Source organism: Peromyscus maniculatus, chromosome 22 (assembly GCF_049852395.1).
Source record: "Peromyscus maniculatus bairdii isolate BWxNUB_F1_BW_parent chromosome 22, HU_Pman_BW_mat_3.1, whole genome shotgun sequence".
Lineage (NCBI taxonomy): Eukaryota > Metazoa > Chordata > Mammalia > Rodentia > Cricetidae > Peromyscus > Peromyscus maniculatus.
In genome coordinates this window covers 7421884-7435882 of record NC_134873.1, presented here as the reverse complement: position 1 = coordinate 7435882, position 13999 = coordinate 7421884, and the positions used below count along the sequence as shown (strand labels likewise).

General features: G+C 43.6%; 1 protein-coding gene and 1 long non-coding RNA gene across 2 annotated transcripts in view; one reads left to right on the top strand and one right to left on the bottom strand.

Moving 5' to 3' along the window:
* LOC143270310 (uncharacterized) overlaps positions 1 to 13822 on the top strand; it is a 34711-nt gene extending 20889 nt beyond the window's left edge. The window contains exon 3 of the long non-coding RNA XR_013047440.1: positions 12929 to 13822. This is a non-coding gene — a long non-coding RNA (uncharacterized LOC143270310). The remainder of the gene's footprint in view (positions 1 to 12928) is intronic.
* Positions 1 to 13999, bottom strand: part of LOC143270304 (uncharacterized) — a 140858-nt gene that overhangs the window by 112221 nt on the left and 14638 nt on the right. The gene's annotated exons all lie outside the window — the stretch shown is intronic.

Below are 13999 nucleotides of genomic sequence, written 5' to 3'. Positions count from 1 at the left end.
ACTTTGAGCTGGTCTAATACATAATGTGTTTGGTTTGTACTTGGAATAATTATATCTTGTTTAGGCATTATTATGACCTGGTTATTGTTTTACATTTAGAAATTAATCATGATATAAAAGATATAATTGTGTGTCAAGTTGACATGGTGTGAAGTTGTGATAGCTATTTTTAGTTGTCAATTTTATTACATCTGGAATTAGCTAAGACCCAAAAATGGAGGGGCACACTTGTGAGGTATTTTTGCTTAATTTGAAGAGAGAAGATTCACACAGAATCCAGCTCTTTGTGCTTGGAAGACATTATCTGGATGTTAATGAGGAAAGAAACACCTTTAACTCAGACGTTTTGAGCCCCAAAACCTCATCTGTAATCTCAGCCAGGCCTTGTGCTGTTAGCCCATATACAGAAATGGAGGAAGGGAGCTTTTGCTCTTTAGCTGCTTGCTCTCACCTTGCTAGCAAGTCCATTCCTTCACTGGCATTGGAGCCATCTTCTTTGGGATTCCAGACTATACTACTGATGGGCTGAGACATCACGCATTGTGGACTGAGCAACTACTGGATTCTTGAACTTTGCCATTATAGCCAGCCAATGTTCAATGAGCTGGACCATAGCCTCTAAGTCATTCTAAAAATAGGCTTTTGTATTTATAGAAATGCATTCTATAAGTTGTTATCCCATAGAACCCTGACCAATACACCAGACAGGGATAAAACTTTTAGAGTAGTTTGGTCCTCACAACAGCATTATGTCAGTTATGAATTGTACAGAATCACTGGGCAAGAAGTAAAATAACACAAGTCTGAAATTTCTCATATGGAACACACAGTAATCTAATTAAATGAGTAAAATTATATGAGATGGAGAGATTCTAGCTTAAGTGAGGAATGAAAAACCAGATGTCTTAGTTTATGTGGGCCAAGACCTGGCAACACACACACACACACACACACACACACACACATTAAGATCAGAAGACAGTAGGTACTTTTTGCTCTTGATAGTGATAGTTCTAGCCTGGAGGCACACAGAATTACTTCCTTTACATATTAAATCTCTGCCTCACTCTCAGTTTCAGAAGTCAGATCTATCCCAGAATAGCTTCACAAGAGTAAATCAGTCATCTTGAAGAACTTTCTCGATATTATCGAGATCTGCTGTAGTACAAGAGCAGCTTCAACCACTTCTCTCCTATCTTAGTTTTACCCAGAATCACTCTGCACCAGAGACATGTGGCCCTGATGCAAACTCTATCCACTCCCTCTAGTCATGAGGTTCCTCCCAACATTACTTATCTGGACCATCAAGAGGGATTCCTCATCCTACCTCCACCCCCAGGAGGGTCTTCTCAATTCTGCATTTCATCAGACAGGCTTAATAGGTGTTGTCAACCTAGAAGAGATCTAGCAAATCTGTTCCAGTTTGACAGTCAGTGAGACTTGGGCAGGATCCTGAACCTATGAGAGCCCTGAATGGATGTGTGGCAGCCTAAGACAATTAGCATGCCTGTACCTATAAGTTTCAAGAAATTTCAGTCTTTGCTTGGGAGTGATCCAATCCACCTAATACAGCACACAGGGCTGGGAGGACAATGGTCAATGCAGGGACTGGGGAGATGGCTCATCCATGAAGAGCATTTATTGCTGTCTCAGAAGACCCACAGGACAGCTAACAAACCTCTTTAACTTAAATTCCAGGTGGACTCTGCTCTCACCTGGCCTCTGTGGGAATTGCATGTATGTGGTGGTAAAACACCCCTAAGTATAAAGAAAACACCACAAAATATCCCAACATGTCTTGCAGGAAATTATCTCTACTGATCTGTTATCACTCATGATATATTTCAAGAAAACCAGAGGCATATTGCTTTTCATTTCCTGATTTCTTTTATACAATTTTAATGAACATTCTTATTTCCTGAGAGGCCTGAAGCAATATATTTTTGTTTCCCTTAATTTGGTCTACATGATGATTTTGTGAACATGTGTGTACAGTGTACCACATTTTACTGGTAGCTAAATATATGACCTCAAAGATACAATATGTCTAGTTTTTCTCTTATGTAGTTGGTATCCATGGAGTAGGCTATGCCATCCACATCCAAGGTGCCATCCCCCTGTGTAGCCCTGAGACCCATGAATGGAAAGAAAATCCTTGTGCAGCCCGAGCTTCTTGGAACTTACTGAGATACATCCAAGCCTGTGAGTTCTGGGTTTACAGGAGTGTGAAACCTCACCTGACTAAAGAAGAGTCTCAGAGTGAAAAGTTTGAAACTGTATTTTATTCATAAAATACATCCATTTTACTCAATGGGGCCTTCAAAACAGTATCATTATATACAGTCTATAGCCTTAGCAAACTATTAAAACAATGACAAGAATAAAAGTAATAACAAAAGTTAACAAAACCTTAAATGAAAATGAAGAAAACCAAAAATCAAAGCATAAATATCCCAAGATACAAAAGAAAAATATTAAGGAAATTACAGTTTTCTTTGTAATTTCATTATGGAAGAGCAAATGGGGTGAGGAACTGGCTTATTCTCTGCAGTGAATTATCTTCAGCAACACTTGCCCATGACATGGTGTCAGCTTCAGCACTGCAATAGAGAGGCTCTTGTGCTTTTGGTGTGGTCTGTCTGGATGGCAGTGTGACATAAACACAGTCTTCCTTGTCAGATTTCCCATCACATATGGAGTCAGGGTTCTTAGTAATTTGTATTGTGTTCTCTGTGTTTTAGACTTATTTCTGACACAAAATTTTCTTCAGGGATAGTGAGCCAACAGATATGGATCAGATTGAGGCTGGATCTCCTGATGATAGGTTGATATTTGCCTCACTATTGAGTTCAAAGCTGAAAAGACGTGGCATTTTCTGAGGAGGCCTTGAACCTGGAGTGTACAATGTCATGCCTTCAAGGTTTCTCTGGCTTCTTCCAGCCTTCTCAGTCTTCTCAACAGGTGCTGTCAGGGAAAGTCAGTATAGAAAATATTATTTAGAAACACTTTTGCTGTGCCACTGGCATGAAAAATCAGGGCCTATTCATTCCTAGTAAACAAAAGTTAAGGAAGTAACCCCACCCCATGATCCCTGGCTGCTGGGGATGGGGCTCAATGGTGACTTCCGTGCCTGGGACATAGTGTTTCTGCTTCAGCAGCTCCATCTGCAGGAGGCTGTCATCCTGGGCTGTGGTCTGCTCCAGTTTCTGCTGGAGGTTTTCAAACCTAGGGGAGGAAGACAGCTGTGACACAAGCCTGGTGGGGACCTGCCATGTCAGCTTTTGAGCCCCCACCAAATCTACTCAGCTAGACATTCGAGCATTACCTTTCAGCTGAGTTCATTCCCTGCTTCCCCAAGGGAAAAGGGTCAGAGAGGTCCTGGGCAGGATTTTTTCTCAACTTTTAAAAACTGATAGAAGTTGAACTGGAAAATACACGCTGTGCTGGATTAGAAAAGACAGCATATTTCTCCAACAGTCCAAAGACATCATTTTGGAGAAATATCAGTATGACAAGCTCTGAGACACAGGTCAGAAAAGATGTAGCTGGCCTTGATTAGATACCAGGTGAATGTGAACTTCCTGAAAAACTCTATGCCCGCCCTCTAGTGGAGCCTACACAGCAATGCAAAGGAGGCTCTGATGATTCCTATAGCCCAGGACCCTGCATGGGATTAATTTGTCAACTCTTACTCTGTTTATGACCAGAGTAAATCTTCTCAGGAGAAACTGATAAACAGTGCAGAGAGCCAGCAATCAGCAGGAGGCTGCTGTATGCAAATATGCCAAAGTGTAGACACTTATCTCTAAATGTGATGTTCCTGATGGAAAATAAAGTTGCAGGAAGACACACTTTCCTTCACGATTGATGATCCCCCTCTAGGTTTCTGGCTACCATGTGAATATTTGTGAGGAGATCTAATGTTAGAGATGAGATACTCAGAGGATACTAGAGGTCTCAGAAGGGAAGAAGAGGACACAATCCCCATAAGACCAAGGAGAAAGCATATTGCTTCCAGGACAGAAGTTCCTGTTGACTGAGCCAGTAACGACACTCTGAGGAGTTCTTTCCCTGGCTGTGGCTGGGAGCTTTGCCAGTTGAACAGAAACTCAAAGAGAAGAGAGATCCAGGTACAGCGGACCCACTTGGACCCACCTGCTTCTGGAAGCCTGGGCTCCTACCTCATCTGGGACACAGTGAAGTGATGCTGCAGCTTTACTGCCAAGTCCCTTTGCCGGGTGAGCAGCTCCTTCTGCTTCAGCAGGGACTGAAGATCTTCCTCAAGTCTTTGATGTTTCTGTTCATTAGAACATTGTGTTTTTAGGAGAGGATTGTGTGCACCCCTTTAAATACACACAAGTACAAGCACACACACACACACACACATACACACGCATGCATGCACGCATACACTCTTGAACATACACATGTGCATGGATGCACACATACAAGCACACTACATTGCATCCATGTTTAGTTTTCCAGATAACACTATTGTAAGAAGAGATCACCTGGGATAGTATGGAGAAGAAAGTTAGTTTCATTTACCCACACTCTCTTTACTCATATTCCAGCCCAGAGGCATTTCCATTCTAGAATCAATGGTCCACCTAGAGTCTGTATTTCAACTTTCTGTATAATTGTACATAGCTTCTCACAGGGCTGCACCATTTTACACTACTACCAATATCTGAGAGTTCTCATTTCTCCCAACTCTCCATCAGGCTGATTTTAACTCAGTATGAAGAAATTTGGAATAAAAGCATTTTCTGAGTGCTGCAGACACAACATGGAGTGGGTGCTTTAGAGTATGGTGAGCCTAAGGGGTGCCCTGAGACAGTCTCTTCTCACACCTCAGCATAGCTGTGGGACTTCTGCTGGGCTGGGATGCAGCCACAAGCACCTCTGCAGTTCAGAATTTCTCAGAGAATAAAATCCAGGCCAAGCTTCAAGGACAAGGTTAGCTGAACCAAGGTTAGGCAAAGGTGAAAGGAAAATGGCAGCAGGCGATGAGGAGAAGAACAAAACAGGATGCAGTAAGTCATCAGTGGTCAGCCTCCATTCACCCACAGCAGAGAAGGATACAATCCGATGGCAGCCTTTCCTGCCTCTCAGTAGCCTCGTTCTCACCTTCATGGACCCCATTACTTTGTTTTTCTCCAAAGGATTTCTTTGCAGATAAATAAATTCTGCCTCTACAAATACCTGAAAAACTTTTACCTTGCATCAATTTTCTGTCTTTTGTTGTTGTTAGCTTTATGGACATGCAGAATGATGGGCAGCTCCATCTATTGTTTGACTGATGAAAAGTGGTACTAACCAGGTTAGGTACAGTACCTAACTGTCTGTCTCCATCATTCTTAAAGATGTTCCATTGTTCTGTGAGTGAGTGAACATACACATAGAGGCTCAAACACATATTCCTATACACACAAAGATGCACATAAAGACAACACACAGACACACACACAGACACACAGACACACACACACACACACACACACACACACACACACACCTTTCTTGAACCCAGAAGAACACCTTTTCTACTCTAGGGGGAGGTAGTGGATCCTCCCCGCTATCTAAAAGACTCAGACCCATCCAGGTTCTTCTGCCCTGGCCTGAACTTATTTCCCCTCCTAGGGAAGTTTTTCTCACCAGACTCACTGATTGTACAGAAAAGTAACAACCTCTGCACAACTGAGTTTGACCACATAAGACCAAGTGCCAATGGAAGACGGCTGGACATGAAGCCTCCCAACAGATCCAAGTTAACCCATCATAGACTCCTCACTAAACCTACCCAGGCACCTCCACAGAAGACAGTGATAGACCAGAGATGGAAGTCACCCATTGTCATTACTTTACCCAATAACTTTTGACCAGATTACAGTGCATATTATATGAAAACAGCCCCAAGGAAGTCACTAGGAGGCTACTTAGGTCACCTATAGCACTTTCCTGAAATGCACACTCTATACAACTATGAAGAGGAATCTGTCCTAAGACACAGTCATATACATGATAGAGTGAGCATCAAAATGTCAGGTTCCATATTGTGTAGCCAGTAAGACAAACTAGAAATATACTGGGATGTTACCTCTATGCTATGAAAGAAAAGTCTATGTTGATTTTTCAAATAGCTCCATTGTTTGATTTTTGCTATTTATTACAAAATGCATTAATTTCAAAGTAATAAAAATTAAGAGAAACCAACAAGTCAGTTCTTTTTCTGACCAAATGAATCATTTAGCAATGAGATGAGACAGAAAAGGACAGGAAGCTATACTGTGAGGAGACAGGAGATCCAAAGATCTGTGGCTGTCCAGCTTAGCCAGAAGAGAAAATTTCAGGTTCAGTGAGAGACCTGGGCTAAAGGGAATAAGGGAAAACACAACAGAGGTCACTTGATGTGGCCTTCCAACAAACAAACAAATGTGTGCACCCTCAAGCATGCATACACCACACACACACACACACACACACACACACACACACACACACACACCTCAAATCATAAGTGAACAGAATGCAATGAGGAGGACATCAACTGAATGAGGATGGCATTACCAGTTGAATTGAGACTCCTCACACTAGCTGTTTCAAGTGAGACCCACAGTTCTGCTTTCCATCATTTTGAGACTAAACATGCCTGGGGAAGGATGCTGTGCTTCTGCACGCTGTGTTGGTGCAGTTGGAGAAATAATTCTCTTAAAATCTCAAATCTGCCACCCTGACCCCTGCCTGTCATAAGCCCTTGCCACATCCCTGGTAATCCACTGAGCTTCTGAGTGTAAGATCCAGGATGGGAGAACTGGCCAATGCCAGTCACAGGAAACAGTATTGACAAGCTGTTACTTAGTTTCTGTCAGTGTGAACCAAGAGGTTGACCAGGTAAAGAGAACACCATGGCAGTCTGGAAACAAGGGGGTAAAATGCCATATGACACCAAAAAAGATGTCCAGAAGACCCAGTCATTTGGCTTTTGTAGCGGACGGTCCTCCTTCCATACTGTTTCTGCCTCTGATCTCATATGACCTCTGCAAAGCAAGTGAGACCCAGACCCTTGACCTCACTCACTCAGATCTCTGTGCAACTCCCTATGTGGCTCCCATCATAGCACTGCTCCTTCCATATCGGTGAGTGAAATGTGATTTACCCATCTCTCTCAATGGACTGCAGCTTCTAGCAGAGCAGTGGGGTTTCCTCGGCAGTCATGCAATGTCTTCCAAGAGGCTAACTCCCCAAAAAGACTTGTGAATGATCACAGAAATGAACTATTGGGTGGGATGGGTCAGGTGGATAAGTGAGTAGAGGGTTACATGAGTGTGTGTATCTGTATGTGTATGGTTAGACAGGTGGGCAGCTTGGCCCTGCTGCTTCAACCTCCCTGCTGCTGCTTTGTCCAGAGGTCATACATCTTCTCATGGGCCTCCTCACAGAGCCTCCTCGCCTCCTTGCAGTCCTCTTATAGTAAAATCTGCTCCCCCTGCAGCTTTCTGTTGTCCTCTTTCAACATGCTCACTTTTTCCATCAGCTTAGTCCATTCACTCAGGAGCTGACTGTAGAGGGTGCTGAAATATCACCAAAAATGATGAGCTCCACCTCCATCTGTACTCCTGCACCCCAATACCATCATTCCTGCAAGGTGTCATGTCCCCAACCCCAGATCCCTGGGATGAACCCACATTAGCCATGCCAGCAGACTAAAGCCAGAGAATAGCCAAAGTCCAGAAATATTCAAACTACTTCTGAATACCCTGACAGCAAAAGGGATCCATGTAACTCTGAAAACTAGATCCCCTACCTCTCCACCACACACCCTGGTGCTTACCTGTTCACAGTATTGAGAAAACATGAGCAGGTAGAGGGAAACCATGCTCTGAGGGGGGACAGGAGACCCAATGGGAATGCATTCCATGTTTCCCATAGAAACCAGCTTTGTAAGCTCCTGCCAGAGCCACAGAAAACATTCATGGTGAAAACCATGTTTTCTGTCTAAAAGTTCCAGAAGCTGACAGGAAAATGTTGGGAGGGGCTCTCAGACTCTTCACTCTTAGGAGAACTCAGTCTAGGAGGCACAAGTCCAAGAGCTATCAGACAGGCTGCTTGCTAAGAGGTAAACAGGCTAGAACCACAGCCCAACTTTGTTCAAAGCTGAAGAAGAGGAGAAGCAGCTGTGGGATGTCTTTCTGTATGCTGTGAATATGTATTGCTCCCATTGGTTAATAAATAACCTGCTTTGGCCTATGGCAAGGCAGGATGGAGCCAGGCAGAAAAATCCAGGAGAGTCAGAGAAGAAAGTCAGAGGTGGAGGAGATGCCAGCTGCCACCCAAGGAGAAACATGCCAGCAGCATGGCCATGCAGCAACCATGTGGCAAACATAGATTAATAGAAATGGGTTAATTTAAGAAGATAAAGGTAGCGAACAAGAAACTCAAGCCACTGGCCATACAGTTTGTAAGTACTATAAGCCTCTGTGTGTGTCTTTGGGACCATTTGGCTACAGGACGTGGGTGGGACAGATTCCTCCTGACAGCTGGGTCAGGCAGGACTGGAGAAACTTCAGAATACCAGAAGCAGTCCTTACCAAATTTTGGGGTCCCATCTAAATTAGGCACTCACCAGTAGGAGTTGGTCTGCTCACTCAGCTCCTTGCACTTGTACGAGGCCTCACAGATCTCCTTGGGGAATTTCTTTACATCTAACATCTCCTTCTTATGCTGTGTTTTCAGCATCTCAAGCTCAGGTTTAAGCCTGTGGTAGGGCATGGCCACAGGAGCAAAGAACCCCATGAACACAGGCCTCAGGGACCACATGAATTAAGGTTCTGTTTGTACTACCCTAGCCCACTGGATGTCACACCTGAATCCTATGTACTGGACCTCCTGATGTGTATTAGACTTTGCCTTACTGTCCCAGGGCCAGGAAAGGCTGGGTGACAATAGGGAAGGAGACAGGGCTACATGAGCTCCCTCAGTAGGCCTTTGGGGCAGACTAGCTGGCTAAGAAGTTCTGAGGAGTCTGTGCCACAGATCCAGGTCTATCTGAAATCTGCGATGACATTCCCACTATCTTGAGAACAGAGATTCTTTCTCCTTACAAGGATACCCAGAACTCATAATCTGTAGTGCCATGGGGGAGGCTCTACATGAGGATGGCTTTATAAACACCCAAGGGGATTCCAATGAGGGACCAGGATGAGCACAAAGGCTGAGAGCAGTGATGCTCAATGTAGAGCTCCCTGGCCTCAGCACTTACATCACCAGAAATCTTTGAGACATGTGAATATTTAGGCCTACTATCAATCTCTGACTCTAAGGATCAGGAAGAACACTCACGCTCACACCCACGCGCGCCCAGTCATGTTGGTTTTGAATGGTCAGCCAATACCTGATGTGATGCAAGAAAGTCCTGGACTGCCTGGTGCTTTGTACCTCCCTGCCCGATAACCTGTGTGCAGGACTAAAAGCAACTGAATGTCTCAGACCTGGGAGCATGGATGAAAAGTTTCACTTTCTGGTATTTATATCAGATATCCATGAAATCTACAGAAATCTACTGAGAATAAAGGGAGCCTCTCAGAGACAGTACAGAACACACTCAGACACACAATCCTCAACACAAGGAGATTTATTAACCTAGCAGTGCAAGCATAACTTGGGAGCCTGTCTCTTGAGCAGGGAAGGCAGACAGCAAGCAGCAGGCTTTTTTAACAGTGAGTTTTTAAGTAGAAAAGGTTAAGTCTGTGCTGGGTAAATTGTTGAGCTCTGATGGGACAGGTTAGCCAGTGTAACCAAGTTATGAATTTTGATTGTTGGACTTTGATGTTTAGTTTCAAGAATGAGTCAGTGTCCACAAAAGGGAATGGACTGTGGGGACTAAATTTAGGAATGTAATCTTACGGTTTTTCAAGGGAGAGAGAAGTGAAAAGGGCAAAACCTGCCACTGCCATGATTGTGATGTTTGGGCCCCTTAGAGAGCACTTCACACACATAAACTCACACACAGTTAGGATGCCAAAGAAATGCAGGTAGGGGGCATTGCCTCATAGTATAAGGAACAAGACCAGAGAGGAGCAGGGATGAACTCCAGGCCTTCCAGACACACAGATGGACTGAGTAGGACCACAAGGCCTTTGAGGCTGTTCCCAGAGCAAAAAGCAAAAATAAATATCTAGTCAAATATAAACACTCAACTCAGAGCACCAAGCATTTCCTTTAAGCCAATGCCTGTCAAGGCCTCTTGAAATGCATGTTGTGATCTTACACCCTACTGCCCCTCTGTGGATTGTAAGTCAGGCCACAGGCTCTGGTTTTCATTTGGAGGAATCAGAACGGCCTATGTCCTATCTCACTCCTACAGGCTTCAGTTCTGCCTCTCATATGCACTCAGGACACAGTAGGGTCAATACGGTCACCAGAGAACACGGCATGATGAATACCTGTTGTTCAACTCATTGTTATAAAGGGCCAGGAATTCAAGCAGTTCATTCCTCTCATTGGTCATTATCTGTAGCTGAAGGGTCAGTATATCTACCTGGTTCAGCTGTTGCTCCTGCTCAGTGAGGATGAAGGGTGTGGATGATGCCTTCCTAGTAGTCCCTGTAGGTACATAAACACAGTGAATTTGTACAGATGAATGGCATAGGGCCAAGAGAGATCATATGGAGTCCTGAGAGGAGAAATGAGGAAGAGGAAATGCATGGCACCAAGTGAAGCCCTCAAAAATCAGAGCAGCTATCCTTAAACTGGGGATCATAAGCCATGTGTCTGTCTCCAATCTCTGAGGATAGATATATGCCTCAGGCCCGACTGCAGCCCCACTGTCCCTGAAAGGCATAAGCAAGGCCAGTCATGTTGGTTTTGAATGGTTAGCCAATACCTGATGTGATGCAAGAAAGTCCTGGACTGCCTGGTGCTTTGTACCTCCCTGCCCGATAACCTGTGTGCAGGACTAAAAGCAACTGAATGTCTCAGACCTGGGAACATGGATGGAAAGTTTTGCTCTCTGGTATTTATATCAGATATCCATGAAACCTACAGAAATCCACTGAGAATAAAGTGCAGCAACATGCTACCCTGATACCTCATTAGTGGTTCTGGGCCTCCTTTGGCATTCTTTGACAGTCAGAATGAACTGAAAAAGGTCCCAGCACAGCACTGCATCCTTGACCATTCCTGGCCCTCTGCCAACTTACCATCAGAAATCCTCCACATTGGATCTGCTCTTTAGGACTCGAGATAAGCAGCATTGGCCCATGGCTTCAGATGATTATGCTACTGAACCCCATTACTAGAAGATCCAGTTCTGGCCTCAACTCCTCCCAAAAAACCAGAGACCTCTTTTCCAGTCAGTATGCTCAGTCTTGCCAACATGTGGATTGGTGAACCCTATACACACTTAATGAATGCCTCAAGGGCAGTTGGCATTGCCACAACACTGGTGATTTCACAAAAGATGCCAAGGGCTCTCCAGGATACAACAGAATTTCCAGAGAAGGGACTGTTAGGGTCACTGCCAATAGCCTTCTCCTATCTGATAACAAACTCTTCCCCAATTCACGAAAAGCCAAGCTGCCCTTTCCAGCAGGCAGTCACAGCCCAGTACACAGAACAGGAGATCCACCTTTAACCACCAAGCCACAGGCTAAGCTGCAGGTCGGACCGGAAGTGCCCTCCCCATTCTGATTGGCAGTCCATCTGGAGGTCCTGATTGGTTACTGAGACCTGAGTGATCTAAACAGCTCCCTTAGGGGCAGTGCTGCGAAGTGAGGGAGCCCAATGATTGGTAGCCCTGCCTTTCACCCCAGGCACAGATCTGCCCCCGATCTGCAGAGATTGACATTCATGCAGAACTTGGGGCTGGACTGCAAAGTCTTCCCTGAACTATTTCTGCACTCAGGAGGACTCTTTTCTGGGGAATTAGGTTTTGCTATGAAGTGAGAAAGGACAAAGGAAACCCGGCACCTTCTGAACTAGCAATACCTCAGGCAAGCTGTGGAAAACGTGCTATGGTTTTCATTTTTGTAAAAAAAAAAATTATGATTTAAAAAAAAAACACCTATATACTAATATGCACTCTCTTAAACTGTTATTCTGTAGAAAGGCCCATTAATATAAATACAGGATTTAGAGAAGTAAACCCTACAGGATCAGAGTGAGCTTTTTACTTATATCTATATTTACTAGAGAGCATTAATACTCTAAAGACTAAATTATATATAACTTATATATTTATTTAATTAATAATAAATATATAAATTTATATTTTTAATTATTTAAATAATAAATATATATGTTATTACCCATTTGACATAGGACTCTACTGTGGTGATATTGTGTCCGCCAATATATTGTGCACCCTAATAAACTTATCTGGGGTCAGAAAACAGAACAGCCACTAGATAGACATAGAGGCCAGAAAATGATACCACACAGCCCTTTAATCCTAGTCTTCCCAAGGCAGAGGTCCATCCAGATCTCTGTGAGTTCAAAGCCACACTGGAAAGAGCCAGGCATGGTGACACATGCCTTTAATCCCAGGAAATGATGGCAGGAAGCAGAAAGGTATATGAGGCATGAAGAGGGGGAACAAGAGTCTTTTTTAAATCTTTTAGCTTTTAGCAGCAATTCAGCTGAGATCCATTCCCATGAGGACTCAGAAGCTTTCAGTGTGAGGAAATAAGATCACTGAGGATTTGGCAAGGTGAGGTTGGATGTGGCTTGTTCTATTTCTCTGATCTTTCTGCGTTCACCCCAATATCTTAGCTCCAGCTTTGTTTTTAGTAATAAGACCTTTTAAGATTCATGTAACAGTCTACAGATTTGTTTTCTCTTACTTCTGCATCATTAGTGAAAATAAGTAAAGCAAATTAAGAATATTTATTTTTACATCACACTTCTATTGTTTCATTTTCTTTATCAGGGTCTCACTCTGCAGCCCTGACTGGACAGGAACTTGATCTGCTGACCAGACTGGCCTAAGAATCATAAAGGAAAGTTTGCCTCTGTTGTAGAGTGATAAGATTAAAGGCCTGCTCCACTCTGCATGACTTCTAGTAATTCTGCACAGTTACTAATGAAATAAACAGCAGCTGTTGAGATTCAGCCTCAGATCCTGTCAGTCTGCTTCCCTCACCAACTCCACACCTCCACTTTTGGACCTGAACCTCGACAGAGCTGGACTCTGGCAATAAAGTCCCTGTCAAAGAGTTTTTAGAAAGGGGAGAGAGAGAATTTTCTCCTGGACAAAGGTGGTGGTATTGTGTTCCCCAAAACATTGTGCACCCTAATAAACTTATCTGGGATCAGAGACAGAACAGCCACAATATTAAACATAGAGGATAGGCAGTGGTAACACACACCTTTAATCCTAGCATTCCAGAGGCAGAAATCCATCTGTTCACGATACAGCCGAGCATGGTGAATCACACCTTTAATCCCAGGGAGTGATGGTAGAAAGGAAAGATATATAAGACATGAAGACCAGAAACTAGAAGCATTTGGCTGGTTAAGATTTCAGGCTTTCAAGCAGAGCAGTTCTGCTGAGATCCATTTGGATATGAGGACACAGAGGCTTCCAGTGTGAGGAAACAAGATTAGCTGAGAAGTTGGCCAGGTGAGGTTTGTTGTGGCTTGTTCTGTCTCTCTATCTTCAGTGTTCACCCCAATACCTGCCTCAGGTCTGATTTTATTAATAACACTCTTTAAGATTCATTTTACAGACACATCTTGGCCACAAAGACCGAATCGTTTCTAGACCTTTAGACTTCCAGGCCAGCCATGGACCTTTGGGACTTCTCCTTTCACAGGATCTGACTGAAACTCAGATCTCTTCTCCTAATCCTTTAGTTAATGCTTAAGTGAATGCTTAATTTCATGGTATATGAACTAATGAAGCAATTTTCATAATTTTGAACTCTATCATTAGGTGTGCTTCAATGAGAAAAAGGATAAAAAGAAAAGGACATGAGTGCTCCTAAGTATGGTGGTGGAG